Genomic DNA, 18,614 nt, shown 5'->3' with positions numbered 1-18,614 from the left:
GCCTCGGTTTCGATGAGATTGTTATGAAGGAGCACACGTTAAAGGCAGCTGGGAGAATCGCGTAGTACGTGACAACATCACAAAACAATATATAACAAACCTAACCGAGCATAACCAAGTATGTCATAAAGTAACAATGAAGAGAACATTCCAGGAGAGCATAACACAGCAGAATGTAATGCGATATAAGAACACCATGGTGTAACATAATATATAGAATTATATTAAAAAGGTGTCTTCCTCTCTTAGGACTTGGGAAGAATCTTCTGGTTGGAGAACCGCGGCAAATGTCTTATGGGCAACAGCAAGGCACCAGACTAGTGCCTCTTTCCGAGGAGGTACCACATTAGGAATTGGTTTGTGAGTGAATGTACAGTCAGGGTGACTCTGACCATCCGACCACTGATGTGCCTCCTTTTTGCAGAGATACAGCACTGAGCACTTTTCATGTGGAATCGCGGCATCCTGTGGTAGAGGAGGTGCAGGCCTAGTAACGTGTCATGTGCAACTGGCAGTGTCCAAGGTGACTTATCAATAAGCCTCAGCAGCCCTTCTCCATTCCGGAGGTGCTGAAATTGGCAACTATTTGGTAATGTTGGACTGGCTGGCTGGGCGCCTCACTGTCAAACGGTGGCCCCAGTGACTCTCCACCTGTGTTATACAGACCTTTGAGTTACCATTGCTGAGAACACCACTACACTGAAGAACTCCAGTGCAAAGATGCATTACAGCTGGGCTAGGGAGCAGTGAGTTTATGTTAAGGGATATTTTTAGGGATAGGGTAAGGTTTAGGCATAGCTTTAAGTTTATGGTTAGGTCTAAGATTAGGGTAGCAGTATGTTTTAGGATTCAGAGTTAGGATTACAGTTAAATACAGTGCCAGGTAATAAATGAGGCTCAGGATTACAGTTACAGTTACGCTAAGGCCTGGGAAAGGCCTCTCCAATGAGTAGCTTCTGAGCTGCCGGCAGCTGTCCAGCTGCCAGTAAGTTGTTAGCTTGTTTGCACCACAGCTTTTGCCTGGTCGAATTATTACATGTGTACCAACATCGAAAAGTGTGAGTTGGAGATGAAAATGTGTGTATTTTCAGAACTCATAGTTGCTTTTTCAAGCAAAATTGTTGAATTTCCAAAACATATTTAAAGCAGATTGGTAAACATGAGGTGTTCAGAAGAATTATTACTAATATAATTACTTTGGTACCAGGGACATTGCAGTTGTGACATTTATGTACTGCCCATGTAGAGGCACTTTAAATTGGAAAATCTTTTTTACATTACTTCTAGCAACCATTCCTGATGCATTGAACGGCAGTCTTACATGGAATAGCGTAGAATGTATGATGTGGTCAATATTACAACACTACTATTAGCAGCTCGGGTGGTTTTTAATGAACATTAGTAGTTATTATTACAGAAAAGTTTGGAGACCCCTGGCCTAGGATGTCACTGAACTTTAAGGTTGAGGTTAGTCTTAAGTTTAGTGCAAGGCATAGAGTTATTGTGGGAGGAAGTATTTGGGCTAAGGTTAAACTTATGTTTAGGTTGATGTGTAGTGTTAGGGATAAGGATAAGGTTAAGGTAAGCAGTAGCATTATGGTTCAATTTAGGGTCAATGTAGAAGTATTTGCAATGTGTTGGAAATATTTATGTAGGTAATAACATTATCCACATAGAGATGCATGGGCCAACAATTAACAGGGCGAGTCGAGGCAGGGCCGAGCCAAGGATCTGGCTCAGCTGGTAGAGCCTGTGCATGAGCAGAGCTCGGAAAATATTTGGTTTGTACGTCATACAACAAACATCATGTAAACTATAGTAAGGTCTCTTCAAATGTAACATATGGAAGCTTTGACATTATTATAACTGTGCTGAGAAGTACTTGTTAAAAGTGATAGCATTTAAAAATGAACCACTAGTGAACAAGAAAATTGTCATTTAAACCCTGTACCTGACCTATATAATTATAAAGTAGCAATGTAGTTTGATTAAATCAAACACAATAGGTTTATGTACAACTGGTAGTCTGAACTGACTTATTTGCAAGTGCGTTCACCACAGTTCTAAATCCCCCCAAACTTCCCGTTTTCTCTTCCCTGTACCTCACATCTCTACATCTTGCCACCTCTCTTTCTTTACCTCTACTTTTTTTTCTAATATTGCCTCCTCTTCTCTCGCTCTCCTTTCCTCTATTCAATTCACCCTTTCTAATAATGAAGAAATAGTGTTTTGGTGAAATTAAATATTTGCTTAAGAACGCCCAATTCAAGCATGGAAGCCTCAATTTATCCAGGTTTTCTCATTTCACTTTGTACAAGTCTGCCAGGAAATGGGTATGAATTTATCTTTCATTAGATTAAGACTTTGTTTTTAGGGTCGAGCGTGCAAAGCGCTGCTCTGTCCCTGTTGATATCTCTCTACGAGCTTGTAACCACACCCATCAGTTTGGTTGGTTCGTGGGCTTGCCTTTTAAAATTCGCTTGACTTGATTAGTGAGAGGCATGCATACATCATGCCTTTTACGGTGTTAAGCCCTCCTCGAGCACTCCGGCCAACTACTGAAAACATACAAGGCTCCATGTTTTCTGTATGATTTCTGGACTACTTTTTCCATTTATTTCGTAGGAAGTGCAATCTCACTGGGTAGTAGTCGATCGCTTTGAATAACATCTACCATGTGACAGAGATAATTGCACTTTTGCCAGTTTCATAGGTGATTGCAGTTTTGCCGGTTACATGGATAATTGCACTTTTGCTGAGACGTTTGACTGCGAGCGCACTTCTGTTTCCTTTTCTGTTTTTCTTTCATTCTAAAGGCGACCGTTGGCTTGCTTATGTGAAACTGCTTTACTTTTCATTTTCAGTTTATGTGGAAAGAAAACTCCAGTTAGGAGTTTACAAGGTTAATAGCTCTAACTCGAGCAAATGCCAGATCCATTGCAATGCAAATGCATTTTACTTCTGGGCATTTTTTGCAGTATTTATTAATTTAACGTGAACTTGGAACGCTTTACATGCGTGCCAGTTCCATTAGATCACACTTGTTGTTGCAGCTATAGGATCGTTAGGTGCTTTGTCCAGACTCACAGGATGTTGAGCCGATGCCGAGACTCCAACCTGCGTTCCCAGTTTCACAGTCGACAGTTCTGTCCGTAACGTCACATCCTGGGTACCAACAAGGAGGCAAGCAGAAGCCACCAGAAGCTCGGCTTGGTATGGGATCGAGAGCACAAAAGGACCTCGAGCTGAGCCTGGATTCAGGCACGAGCCTGGCTCAAGCTCTCAGTGGCTCGCCCACCTCTGTATCCACATACCCCATGCATGTGGTGGTGATTCAAGGCAGAGGCTTAGAGACAGAGTTGTATTCTATGAAGTGTCATTGATGGCAAAAAAGACTAAAGAGGGTCTCCATTCCATGTGCAGTGTCCTTGGAGACAGAGGCTGCAAGTATGGTATATTTTTTACATATGTCTTGCCTCGGTGAGGGTTTATCGCTTTATGAGCTTTGATGATAGGTGACGGATGTGCCAGGACAAAAGAAAGCTCCCTTTTCTTTCTCAGCGATTACTTAGTAATGTTCAGCTCTGGAAGTAGCACCACCTCAGTAATGATACTTAAGTTCAGTTGGTTACTCCTAATATTATCCATTGCCTGGAATGTTAAATCTAATGTTGTGTTAAATGTGGAGCTTGTTGTGTAATTGGTGAGGAGCTTTATTTGTGTAAAACTCTGTAGTATGGTTTCCAAATAAATCTTCAGCTAATGTCATAAGGCTGATCTTCCACATTTTCCTTTCCACGTGGTACATAACATGAAGATGACGGTATAGTGAGGGGAGTGGTGTGGTCCATAATACTCATCTGCCTCGTTCTCCGTTTCGTTTTCATTTCCCCGGGTTGTCTTTTCTGAAGCCTGTCTCGAACAGCAACGAAAACGAAAGTTACCTCTGCTGGAAATTAAATAGATGACTTATTAAAAAGCTTGAGGCTACTGATAACCTGCAGACGTCAAATAATCTGCAATGAAAATAAACGGCAAAAGTAATGAATCGACAAAACTTGAGTTCAAAGTACTTACAAGAGCAACTGAAAATCCGAGACAAACTAAACATATGCGTGGCACAAGAACCCCCCAGTTCTAGTGTGGAACGTCAAAACCACGTAAGAATCCACAACACAGCAACAAAAATTCAGTTTCCCACCACACTCTGAGAATGCATTTTCACTCTCACCGCAAGTGGCATTCTGTTTGATCCGGGCCGACTCTGGCGCCGGTGTGACAGTGTTGTGTTTGGCGCCCCTCCCATGACCGCCTTCTTAACGGCCCTCCCAGTAACACTCTCCAACAGAGTACCTAGTCGCTCCATAGGTCATCTCTGACATATATTACATTTTTTAAGCGTTATTCGTTGCTTACTCACACCTAAGTTTATGATCTGCATGGTACACGTTCTTTGCAGCAGGCACATTATCCCTCTGCACTACTTTAGGATGAATCAAAACCCCACTAGACAAAATTGCGATCTCTCGCCAGCAGTAACCACCAGAGTTGTCTTGGCATTATTATTGGTGCCAGAAACTGCTGCACAAGGAAGTTCACGTGTTTTTAACCCATAGGCTATTTTTAAACACCTCGCCCACCTCCAAAGTCAGCGCCAGGTGAAGCTGCACCGGTCGCCTTAAGCCGGCCCTGAGTTGTTTATACTTGATTCCATCCTGCCTATTTACCATTAGTCGTATTACTCCGAATCTCCCTTCCTCAGAGGTGGTTTAAGGGAAGGAAAAAAGAGGTTGAAGGGATCTCATTCTCTGGATCTTTCTTTACGTCAACCTCTTGCCCTCTCTCTGCCTATGTCTGTCCCTCTCTACTTATCCCTATTACATCACCATCTACCTTTCTTTCTTCGTGGCTTTCTATCTCTCGGTCCATCATTTTGCTCCCTAGCTGAAAACACCCCTCAGTGGCGCTCTCAGTACTTCTCCTTCTACCTTCCAACCTACGCTTTTCCTTAGATCTCTGCCTACCTTCCTCTTTCTCTCTCCGTCTGCCGTACCTTTCCCTTTACCTACATCTTTGCTCCTGTGTCTTGCCGTACCCCATCTCTCTTTACAATGAAAGTCAATTCACCAAAATGCCAGGGGTAACAAAGTGATATCACGCGCCCATAGAAGTCCACTTTCGTTCACAGACACGTACTTACACATACACAGAAATTCACACGTACACACACACTCTCTCTCACGTAAACACATTCTCATCCGCAAGCACGCACACAACATAGATTTGAAAGCATTTTTACTTACCTCAGCTGCCTTGGAAGGGCGTATTCACGCTTTTATTACACTAATGGTGAATAATGTGTCATTATTCACTATTAGTGTAACAAACAATTGAGAAAAGACAAAGAGAACTGAACCTCAACTGACGTCCATGAGGAGGAGTTATCACTGTTTTCCTGGCACTGAATTTGCCACCTCCGGCGCGAGGGGTCCCAAAGGCAGTGCCAGGGGTTGCAAACGGCAAGCCAGGGGTCGCAGTTGTGACCACAGGTGACCCTAAATGTTGTTCATGCTCTTTATATCATATTATTTTTTCCCCACTCTTCTCTTTACCCCATTTCTCTATCTACTGCATTCTCCATCTCAATGTTATATTTCTCTCCCACTCTCTATGTCTCTTTCTCTGCCTTACCTATCTCAGACTCAGGCTTCTCTTCACTTCATGCACTCTACCTCACCCCCCTCTCTTTATCCCACCTTCCACCTATCGCTACATCTCTGTGTACCTCAGTGGCCAAACACAACTAAGGAGACACCTTGCAAAGTACATGGAGGGCCCCCCTCCAAATTCATTTTGGAGCTCTCAGGCCAGGGTAGTCTGCTGAGGGGACCCCTTAGAGCTGGGGGGCCCCACAACGAGGGGGGGACTTACCAGCTCTCTCTATCTGAACTTTCTGTAACTCACCCCGTCTATCTCACCTCTCTCTCAAAGACACCTCTACCCCCACTCTCTCATGACCCAATCTCTCTTTACTACTCTACCTTCTGTACCACTCTATACCTACCACTACATTTATCAATCAATCAATCAATCAATCAATCAATCAAAGCATTTGTAAAGAGCAGCACTATCACCCCAAGGGTGTCTGGGTGCTGAGCATGCCATGTCCCCATCGAAAAGTCACATCTTGAGTCCCCTTCTGAAGTCTGCCAGGGAAGGGACAGTTCGGAGGTGGAAGGGCAGACTGTTCCAGGACTTGGCTGCTGTGTAGGAGAAGGCGTGGCCTCTCTACTACTCTACATGACTCAAAACCTATCTCTCTACCTCTTTCTCAACCTACACCTTTTCCTTTCTATCTCTCTGTATCCTTCTTTACAGCGACCTCACTTTTCTCTTTTCATGCTATGGGACCTGCTCACAAATGCTATTTGAGAGTACTACTTTATGTACTACTTAATGTAATTGCAAAAATACCAGTTGGAATTCTCCGTCTCCCCCTCTTCTGTCTTTTCTGTACCGAGATCTACGCACTGGCAGCAGAGATCTCCACACACTTCAGTATAAGAGTTAATAGTAAATGAGGGGGGGGGCGGTGAAAAGTTATTGAAAAACAGAATAATTACTAGAAAATGGGTGGGTTTAAGGGTAATTGAAGGAGGGGACACACCTATACAGAAAAAAAACACTAGGGCAATTGCAATTGATAACATTTAAATATACTACAATAGACAAAATAGGCTCAAATCTGAATAAGCATGAGGTAAGTCAAACAATAATGACACATGTAAATTAAATTAAATTAAATTAAATAAAATAACATTTGAACGTAAACTACATTTACATAATTTTTCAGTTTATTAATGAGACATAGCATTTTATTAGCATATATTCTAAATGACAATTTGAATTATTTAAAAAAAATAAATTACAAACATAATAATACACAACTTCTATCCAGGGTTGTCAAACTTTCAACACAAAAAGAATACTGTAAGGAGTGGGAGGGTAAAAATTAACATTACATTTTTTAAATTAGTTCTAAGTAAACAGGAGTTAGAGAAATGCGTAAACTTTTAATTAATTACATAAAAATACATATGCCCTCATTATGACATTGGTGGCAAATCCAACTTAGCGCCATGCTGACTGCCGCCAACATACCTCTGCGGCGGCGGTTTACCGCTTCCCATATTATGACACACACAGAGCAAGCCGTTACTATACAGCCACACACATAAGTCTACCAGCCCAAAGGTCAGTGATAAAATGGCGGTACCAAAAACCACACCATTACGCCAATAGAACTACACCCACAGCAATATGACCCACGATTCACCACAGCGGACATTCAACGACGGTAAACCATTGGCGGTACATACCGCGCGCTCAAAATACACACACTCAAACAAAACTACACTACATTGGACAATTCAAACTACACACACCTGACACACATACACAAACCACACCCACCCCACTATAAAACACCCCCCCACAATAACCACAACCCTTTACGACTAACAAAAATTGCCATTAGAGATACAGCAAGAGAATCCACACAACCAGAGCAACAGAACACCATCACCCATACATCATCCACACACCTCACAGCACACACCCCAACACAGCAAGGTTATGCAACATGCAACATGCCACGATGATCTTGCACACCTTCTTGGATGAATAGCACAGGGAACCACCTGTTAGGCACCGAAACCTGGCCTTCAGGAGGCCGAAGGTTCTCTCTATAATTCTTTTTGTTCGCCCATGTACCTCATTATAACGGTCCTCTGCCCTTGTCCTGGGATTCCTCACTGGGGTCAGTAGCCATGAGAGGTTGGGGTAACCAGAGTCACCTGCAAATACCGAGGGATTCCAGTTAGCCAAACACTAACCCTTATGGCCAACCCCATACTCATACTCCAACATATACTGGGTGAGGGACCATGGACTCACCTATTAGCCACACCCTGTGCCTCTGGAGTTGAGCCATCACATATGGGATGCTGCTATTCCTCAAGATAAAGGCATCATGCACAGAACCAGGATACTTTGCATTGACATGGGAGATGTACTGGTCTGCCAGGCACACTATCTGCACATTCATAGAGTGAAAGCTCTTTTGATCTCTGAACACCTGTTCATTTCTTGGGGGGGGGTTACAAATGCAATATGTGTTCCATCTATTGCCCCAATGATGTTTTGGTATATGGCTCATTTCATAAAAGTCAGCTTTCACTGTGGCTGAATCCTCCGCCTGGGGGAAAACACTGTAGCTGTGCATGTGTTTCATCAGGGCAGACAACACTCTGGTCAGCACTATTGAGAACATTGGCTAAGACATTCCTGCTGCCAAGCTCACTGTCACTTGGAAGGAGCCAGTTGCCAGGAAACAAGAGGGGGAATCCCAGTGGGGTGACGGACAGCAGAGATCAGGTCTGGCTCCAATTGGGCACACAGCTCTTGGATTGTGGCCCAGTCAAGTCTGTAGGTGAGGATAATGTGCCTGTTCTCCATTGTTGACAAGTCCACCAGGGGCCTGTACACGGGGGATGTCTCCATCTCCTATTCATCCGCCGCAGTTGTAATCTAGGGGGCAAATGATGAGCATCTGGTCAGTAGTCAACATTTCCTAACTGTACAGTTCAATGCAAGTTGTGACAGAAACAGTATGTTGTTCTATAGTGCAAAATGGTGCCTATGTGTGTTGTGACGCAGTTAGGTGCCATGGCCTGCCCTCCCCCTGAAATGGCTCTCCCCTGTCCTGTTGGGAGGGACATGTGGAAAAGAGGTAATGCCGCTGACGTTGTGCTCCGTTGTCGGGAGGTGGTCAAGTACTGTCTTGGAACTCCTCATTGGTTGTCATTGGGCCCTATGGGTTACAGTAGCGAATGGTGATGTATGCTGGCGGTGACGGTACACTCCCCTGCGGCCGTGACGCCATTTCCTATCTGTTCTCTCAATTGCTACCTGACCTTCAACAGGAGAGGACCTACACTGTAAGTGCTGCTGTGACCTGTGTCTGGAAGCGACGATCGCTCAAGTCACTGGGGAAAGGGCCCCTGCCTTCACCGCTGCGGAGTTGGAGAGACTGGTGGATGGGGTCCTACCCCAGTACCGAATGCTGTATGGGCCTCCAGAACAACAGGAGAGTACACTGTGAACACGATGCATGGGGCATGAATGCATGGAGTGCTGTATGTGAGGGCCTCATGTAAGGGGGGGTGGTTGAGGGGTACTGGCCATCGTGCTGCATTTATGGTGGGTAATGTATGTGCATAAAGGGATGGGAGGGATATGGTGGGCCATTAGTGTAACACGCCGGACGGTATGACTGATACCCTTTTTCTATATGTATTTCCTCTGCAGGTCAGCTCCCATCAGAAAAAGGGTATATGGCGTGCCTTAGCCAAGGATGTGCGGACCCTGAGGGTCTACAGCAGGCGGAGCACCCACAGTCGGAAACGGTGGGAGGACCTGAGGCGCTGGGCACGGAAGACGGCAGAGGGCCAGCTGGGTATGGCCTCCCAATGAGGAAGGGGTGCCCGTTGAACTCTGACCCCCCTGATGTTCCGCATACTGGCGGTGACCTATCTGGAGCTGGATGGGCGCGTGAGGGCATCACAGCAGCCACAAGGGGGTGAATACAATTTCCCAATATACTATTTGCGCATGGCTGGGTGGTATCCAGGTGGGGGATGTGGGCCTGTTGGTGCCCGTAGGCCAGGCCGGACATTGCAGGTTAAGTTCCATGTGGAGCAGGGGCTGATGAACTCCACCTCCAACCAAGCAAGTGGGCATCCACTACTGGGCAGGGCTCTGTGGGTCTCAGGTATTCCTGTCCAAGGGCTGGTGACTAGCATTGTGACTGGTAGTGCTTTGCCTAGTGCGTAGGGCTGTTCCCTGTGCGTGAGTGTGTTATGTACGCCAACAGTGGTGTTGTTGCAGCCATTGACCAAGTGTTTCCTTTGTCCCTTCCCCCCCTTTTTGTTGTGTCATCCTGTCCTTATGTGCATTAGCATCATCTGGCAGAGGAGCAGAGATACCGGCAACGGAGGGAGCTGCATCCCACAGGGCCCAGGAGGCCGAATCCACCGACGGTGAGGGCACCAGTGGGACGGAGGTTGAGGGGAGCACCATGGCGGAGAGAGGAGAGGACAGTTCTGAAAGTGATACCTTCTCCGATGGAAGCTCCCTAGTGGTGGCGGACAGCTCTGTGCCCACCCCAACTAAAGGTACAGCTGCCACCCCCCATACGAGCACTGCCCTCCCAGCAGCCCCTCAGTGAGTTGCCCATGCCCGCTCACCCAGTAGGGTGGGCATCTCCTTTGCCCCAGGCACCTCAGGCCCTGCCCCAGTGAGCCCTGCTGCCCTGAGTGAGGAGGCTATTGACCTCCTGCGATCCATCTCTGTTAGGCACTCAACCATTGTGAATGCCATCCAGGGGCTGGCAGGGCATTTGCAACAAACAAATACATTCCTGGAAGGCATTCACTCTGGCATGGCGGCCCAACAGAGATCATTCCAGGCTCTGGCCTCCTCCCTGATGGCAGCCATTGTCTCTGTCTCTAGCCTCCACCCTTCAACTTCCTCTGCCCAGTCCCATTCCCCTGAACCCCAACCTATCCCAAGAACACAGTCAGACCAGCATGAACCCAAGACAACACACAGGAGTGGCTCAGGCAAACACATGCACCACACATCATCCCACAGGCACTCACACAAACACCATCCAGATGCAGACACACCAACATCCACTGCCTCTACTGTGTCCCCCTCCTCCTCATCGTCCACCTCCCTCCCAGTAGCGTCTACACTCACACTTGCATGCACTACATCCTAATCCACTACCACCATCACGCCTTTCACTACACACCCATCACTGGCAGTCACCATCCCCACATCCATGCACATGTCCCCTGTGTCCTCTCCCACTGTGTCTGTGCCCCCTCCTCCCAAAGTACACAAACCCAAGTACTCAGACACCCAACAGCCATCCACCTCACAACAGCATCCAGCCCATGCACCTCCACCCAAACACAGCAGACAGACACCTCCAACCACCCCTCCCTCTTCCTCCACTCCCAAACTTTCACCCTCTTCCCGCCCCAGTGTCCCTAAGAAGCTTTTCCTCTCCGCCATTGACCTCTTCCCTATCCCCACCTGTCCTTACCGTCGGGCCAGGGCGGGTAGAACCCAGGCTATCACCTCAGCCACACAGTCCAAGGCCGCAGTTGTTACGGCACGTACTGCAGGTGCGAGTGGCTCCAAGGAAACACCCATCAGCACTGCCAGTGTGTCTGCACCAGCTGCCAAGGGGAAGGGCAAGGATGTACCACCAGCTGCCAAGGGGAAAGAGGCACCACCACATGGCAAGGAGGCAACACCACATGGCAAGGGCAAGGGCACAGGGCCTGCCACTGCAGGCAGGAAGGATAGGAGGCCTGGTGCTGGGACTGAATCTGAGCCCGCAACACCAACCATGGTGCTTCAGCCGTCCAATGCTGCAGGGGAAGGGCTGGAGCCTACCCCCACCACTGACAGCACTACCACCAGCACCACCACCAGCACCGCCACCAGCACCACTGCCAGCAACTACAGCCCCGATGGGCAGCCATGGGAGGCTGCAGGGGAAGGGCTGGAGCCTCCCCCCCCACGGGCAGCGCCACCACCAGCACCACTGCCAGCAGCAGCAGCCCCGGCGGCCAGCCATCCGAGGCTGCAGGGGAAGGGCTGGAACCTCCCCCCACCACTGGCAGCACCGTCACCAGCACTGCCACCAGCACCACTGCCAGCAGCAGCAGCCCCGGTGTGCAGCTGTCCGAGGCTGCAGGGGAAGGGCTGGAGCCTCCCCCACCACTGGCAGCACTGCCACCAGCACCGCCACCAGTACCACTGCCAGCAGCAGCCCCGGTGGACAGCCGTCCAAGGCTGTAGGGGAAGGGCAGGAGCCTCCCCGCACCACTGGCAGCACCGCCACCAGCACCACTGCCAGCAGCCCCAGTGGGCAGCCTCCCTAGGCTGCAGGGGATGGGCTGGAGCCTCCCTCCACCACTGGTAGCCCCGACACCAGCACCTGCACTGCCACAACTGAGCAGCCGTCGCTGCCAGTGGGCAGTGTGTAGTCCTGCCTCTATGGACTGTAATGCATCCTGACCACTGCAAATTGTGTGGGTGTAACACCCAGGTGGGTGACTGTGACCTTGCACTCCCCAAGAACAGGCACAAGGCCCCCTCCAGAACCAGTGGAAGAAGACATCCACTCACCCGCTCCTTGCCAGGATGAAGCACACTGGGCACAAGGCCCCCTCCAGAACCAGTGGAAGAAGACATCCACTCACCCCCTCTTGGCCAGGATGAAGTACACTGGGCACAAGGCTCCCTCCAGAACCAGTGAAAGAAGACATCCACTCACCCCCTCCTTGCCAGGATGAAGCACACTGGGCACAAAGCCCCCTCCAGAACCAGTGTAAGAAGACATCCACTGGAGAGACTGTGGCTTTGCACTCCCCAGGAGCAAGCAGTGGGCAAACCATCCACTAGAGAGACTGGCTTTGCACTCCCCAGGACCAAGCAGCGGGCAAACCACCCACTAGAGAGACTGTGGCTTTGCACTCCCCAGGAGCAAGCAGTGGGTAAACCACTCACTTGAGAGACTGTTGCTTTGCACTCCCCAAGAGCAAGCAGTGGGCAAACCACCCACTAGAAAGACTGTGGCAATACACTCCCCAGGACATTGCACAAGGCATGTAGCCCCCTCCAGGACCAGTGGTGTTGTACCATCTTCCGGCTGAGATGTCCCCCATTCCCTGTCCCCTTGAGGTGCCTGTGTATTTTCGACCTGATGCCTCAGCAGTGTTCTCTCCGTGTTGATGCAGGAGTAAGGTGGGGATTTGGCATATGTGATGTGGCCCCGTGGCCCAAGGACATTCTGGACTGGGCAGTGCCCCTCCATTTGTATGTATGTAAGGCCTGTTTTGATTTTTGAGGATGTATTTCTAGTTTTTTATCTTATTACACTCACTTTAATCAATTCCTTTTGTCTTTGCATTATTCCTGAGGGGTATGGGGTAGCTGTGTAATGTTACTGCATCTGCTTGTGTGTATGGTGTTGGGGGTGGGGGTGGAGGGGTGTTGCGTGTTGTGTGTGTGTGTTGCCCTCTTTTCCTCCCCCCTACTCTGTGTGCCAGGCGGCAGTACTCACCGTGGTCGTCATCGCCGGCGTTGGTATTCCTGGTGTAGGAGGAGGTAGACCAGCATGGGGAACACTTGCAGTTCAGGCTCCATGGCGTTGTGGTTGTTCCCTGAGTGTCCAGTAGTGAATCCTTTGCCTTCGGTGTACTGTTTCCGCCGTGCTTTTTGATGTCGTTAGTACTGCCCCGGAAAAGGTGGCGGATAAGCCAGTTGTATTACCGTGGGTGGTACATTGTTTTCCGTCTGGCTGTTAGCGGTTACCGCCGCGGCTCTTGCTGCTACTGCCTTGGCGGTCGATGTGTTAAAGTGGTTGTCTGTTTGGGCGGTTTCTGCCTTGGTCATAATTCCATTTTTTTTACCGCTGGCCTGTTGACGGTATTACCGCCGCTTTATCAATGACCGCCAGTGTTGTAATGAGGGCCATAATCTTTTTATTTAAAATAAATATGATTACATTTCACTATTACTTACTACTCCGGTGGCAGAGAGTTCTACAAATAGATGGAACGTTACTAAGAGTAAATATTTTGTCTTAAGTTAAGTAGCAACAGTCTCCATTTTCTCATTTGAAGGAGTGGCGACTCATAAGTCTGCATTTAAGTGTAAATCTGCTCATGAAAATGGTAAATTCCATCCTAGATTAAATTTACACCTAGATCAGTAGCAGCTGGTGAACTTCGAAGCAAGTGAGCTGTAAGACTAAATACTAAATTTGCCTGCACAAGGGAGCACAGCTGCCCCACAAATTATTGTTCCAGACCAGATATTTACTTAGCATTCTGAGACTTGTAGCCCTAATTTTATAATGGGCTAACTTATAAAACTACAAGTTCAAGAATGGAAGTTAAAACCCTGAACTGGGTGAGCTGCTCAAGGTTGAGCCTTGGAAACTTCAGAGTTCTGCATTCGATCATGTCCTAGTGGCTGCTTGCAGATGTAATTGGGGACAGTGAATCACGTTAAACACCATAAAAACATAAGGTCCTGTCCTTGGCTGAAACTACATTACCTTTTTAATACCCACATTGCTCCTGTCTTCTCCCCAACCCTACCTTGAGAGTCACATTCCTCAGCCTCAGAGGTGCCATAGTGATACACAGTCAGGGGGTCGGTGCACTGTGCATACCTCTAAACTGCATCAGGAATTAAAAGTTAGAAGGGCAATGTCAACCTTTACCAGCTCTTCCAACTGAGTAACACACTGCAAATTACAAGGGTGTGTGATGAAATGAACATCGGCTCACAATGCCATGTTCCCTCACCATAAAGTTAAATAGTTTGAAAAAATGGCATACAGACATGAACATTTATCAGAATGTATAGACACCTGTTGAAGATGCAGCACATTTGGCCAGTGTAATAATTTTTATGTAACATTAGTTTAAATAATTTAACTTTGTGGTGAGTAAAAATGGCACAGCAATGCATCCGAGGGGAGATGAAATCATGGTACTCTAGAATGCTCCGAACTCCACAAGTTTTCCACTGCTTTTTGTTTTTTAAAGACGAGTGTCGTGAAGGACAATAACTCAGGGTCCATTTGGGATTTATTTACAGTTTGTTTGTAGTGTGAACTTGACCAGAAAGTATTGGAGAGCTTTACATGAGTCTCACATTACACAAGGACACATTCATCTGATCTGACACACCAGGAAACTCATCAAGACTGCTAGGCAAGACAATAGCAACCAAGAAAAAGATCCTAAGAAACAAGAATTTCAAATGAACCTCTATCAGAGTTTCAAAAGGTGCTGAGTGAAGTATGGCCAAAACCAAAGGTAAGTCCCCATTGGGAGCCCTTCCTCTAACTGCAGGAAAAGACAAAGGAAAACTCATGAAGATGCGAAATTCAAAAGCCTGCAAACTCCTCCTCCTTAAAGGGTTCTTGATAGGCTTTGATCATAGCTTTCTGGACCTTCAGCGTGGCAAGACACAACCCCCAGGCAAACCCGTCCTGTAGAAACAGGAGCACTAGTGTTGGATCACATCCGATGGAACAAAACACATATTAGTACAGGACGCTGGAAAAAGGGGACGTGGTTACTTTAAAGCCTAGACTAAATTTAACCTACGTAAATGACTTTCACATTCATTCCAGATGTTCCAACCATGGACTTTTACCCACCACACCAAAAGGCACAATCTCTAATGGTTGAGAGCTAGGAAAGAGGCAGTCTACACAGGAGGTAGCCTCCGATGAAGGATGTACTCTGAAGCAAATGCAATCTCAGAGAGTGTGGCTAACTATATTTTCCAAGGCTAAATGGGAACCACTAGCACCACCCACAAGAGGCGAGCAAAAGCCTGGAATGATTAGGACAGAATGGAATGTAAACAACAGGGCCCCACCTAAGGGCTGGTCTAGAGCCAGAACTGGAAACTTACGGCCTGATTTAGAGTTTGGTGGATGGGTTACCTCATCACATACGTGACTGATATCCTGTCTGATGTATTATGATCTCCATTGGCTATTTTGGGATAGTAAAACGGCAGCCAGGATATGCGTCACGTTGTGATGGTGTAACCCCCTCCTCCAAACTCTAAATTAGGCCCTTTGTCTTCTAATGAGCAGGCATGATCCACAACTGGAGCTACCTGACACCCCAACACTAGACTCTTACTGTTGTAACAATCTGACATTATATTCTAAAGAAGAATATGTCTCAACAAATGACCAAAGTTTAGTTGGGCCCATTAAACCACAAATATCGCTGAAACCAGATTTCCTTGCTCCTGGATTTATTTTTGAGCTGATACTGACTTTGAGAGCTGTCAACTTTGAACTAATGTGTCTAGTATGAATCCAAGGTAAATAAATTATCCCAATGACTGTCTGAAAACTGTCTCCAATGAATTATAGATGCGTAGTCAGCACTAAGCAGAACCGCAGTACTGTTCAGAAGTCACAGGAAATCCAGTAGGGTACATATGCTCCCCATTGATCACTGGTCTGGATCTGGAAAGAGAATTGATCAGCCAGTTTTGCAGGTACAGTTAAATTCTAATTCTGCTGTCAATCAACACCCTCACAAATGGGCAAGCAGTTTGAGAAACATCATCAGAGTGGACATCAGGCTGAATGGGGAGCTTTGAAGTGAAAGTATGATGAAAGAATCAAAAACTTCAGGAATAATGGTCACAACAGGAATATCAAGATTGGCATTCTCAAGTTGAGAGCCACCATACAGTCTTCGAAAAGTGGCATGATTCGCTCTAGAGTTTACCTTTTAAAATGAGTGACCAGTACACATACAGAAAAATATGCCTGGAAACACGTTTGCTGGTGTAATATGGTCTCAACCCGTACTGTCCAAGGATGACCACTAAAGAGTCACCATAATAATGAATCCGGTGGGAGTTCAATCTTGTACCCCTGCTTACATTGTCCAGGGACCAACTGTCAGAGATGTAGTCCCTTCAGCGATCGAAGAAGGACTGAATCTTGCTTCCAGTAGGACTGACCACAAAGAAACTTAGATGACATGATGAAAGGGCTTGAGAGAGGATGACTAGAATACTTGAAGCAACTAGCACAGTTTCTTGACAGGAATAAAGATAGACAATGCTAATGCCTGTTGTGAGCCCTCCTAGCATTGGACCTTAATGTGCAGCGCATGTTTATTATTCTTGAAGACCTATGAAGCAGTTCATCCAGTTGAGGACCAAACAAATTGCATCCCAAAAAAGAAAGATGAAGATCAGTAGTTTTCTGAAAGCCCTCCAACTCCCAGTCATGAGTCAAAACCGGTTGATGACCTCTCACAAAAGCACCAGAAGCAATAGCAGTAGGATAGTACAACAAGTCCTGGCTCCCTGCATGCATCTTTGCCAACAAGTCACCTAATGTGTCAGCCCAAGAACACAAATGTTTATTTGCAAGAACTCCAGAGTCTCTGGGATCCCAGCAACATTAGAGGACTCCCAATCGAGACAACCCTCACAAACCTGGATGCTGGAGTGTTTACCCTTCAGCCTTGTCCATATGAGGAAGAAGCCCACATAAAGAGACTAACAACATCTAAGAAATAAGCTATTACCTGTGAGTTGCTATCATTAGACGGGCACAGGTATTTCCTTCAGTGGTGCAATGTATGACAGGACAAAAAAGTTAGATGCTGAATCTAAACTGTTGTGAGCAGCCCAATCCAAAATGGTGCATACCTGGGAGCAGAGCTATCCAGAAACACTGTAACGATAGTTGCAGCCACCACCAGCACAAATCAGCACTAATCCCTCTGAAAGCATCACCATCAAATCTTGGTAACTAGGCCACTAAAGGTAAGGCACCAAGGTGGACCGCCGATGGACGCCAAGTGCAACCACCCATCTAACAATGCCTAATTTGTGTCAGTGTATTTCTTATCTCTGTTTTTGAGCTGAGCACATCATCATCCTATTTAACAAACAAACAAACACTAAAAAGGACACCAGCGCGTTTAGACCTTTTTTACAGTTTTGGGTGACTTGGAGTAGTCCAAATTGTTGCATTTGTAGGAGTGCAATGATTAGTGGGTAACATTAATACTGTCACTTGGGATTATAGAGACAACAGGACAACTTGCATCCCAAGGGCGAGAACAGGAACAAAGAAGGACTGAAAGTAGTTTGCCACCTTTGCAGAAGGAGAAGGAGGGTGTAGTAGTCTCACCAGAGAGTGTGCAGGACTGGCTATCATGCAGTGAGGACAGGAGAGAGACAAGTGGAGTAAGAAGAAAAGGGCCTGACGATGACTGTGCAGAGCAAACTCAGAGGAGCCTGGGGAAATTAGTGGACAGGATCAAATCCATGCACCAGCATGTGGAGAGCATGGGTGAACTCCTCTAAACCCAAGAAGTAAGCCTCCAAGAAAGGCCACTCCTTGACTTATGTTGCACAAGGGGCACATGGAGAATACCTAACCCAATTCATGCAACGGGAAGAGAATGAGATGCGCTCCCTTGAAGCAGGAAGCCTGAGCTACAGAGCTTCACAAGCTACAATTCCATCCACCAGAGGCCTCACCCCCAGTGAGACCGTCACTGAAGGAGAGGATAGCTGGCATTTTTTTGTACCATTTGTAGAAAACTAAGCACACTAGGCTGAGCGGTTAGCTCCACAAATTAGCCCCTGGGCAGAAGAGGGGTCCTTTGACCCACACAATATGTCAAATGCTGAGGATTGCATTCTGTGTGTGAGGGTGATCCAGATTGGGGCTACCCTTACATGAGGAACTGTCTGCATATATGGTAGAAGTACGCCAGACAGAATTATTCCCAGCTCACCACCACCCCTTTACATCAGATGCCCCTGATACACATGACCCTGAGGCACCACGTTAAGTTTCTTTGCCATAAATGGACAAGGAAAACCTCAGAAAACTGTTGCCACTGCTTATAGAGGGAGCAGGGAAATGGATCAGAGCATTTGAGAAGCAAACTACA

The sequence above is a fragment of the Pleurodeles waltl genome, chromosome 7 (genome assembly GCF_031143425.1).
Source record: "Pleurodeles waltl isolate 20211129_DDA chromosome 7, aPleWal1.hap1.20221129, whole genome shotgun sequence".
NCBI classification, from domain to species: Eukaryota; Metazoa; Chordata; class Amphibia; order Caudata; family Salamandridae; genus Pleurodeles; species Pleurodeles waltl.
This window is presented reverse-complemented; position numbering follows the sequence as displayed.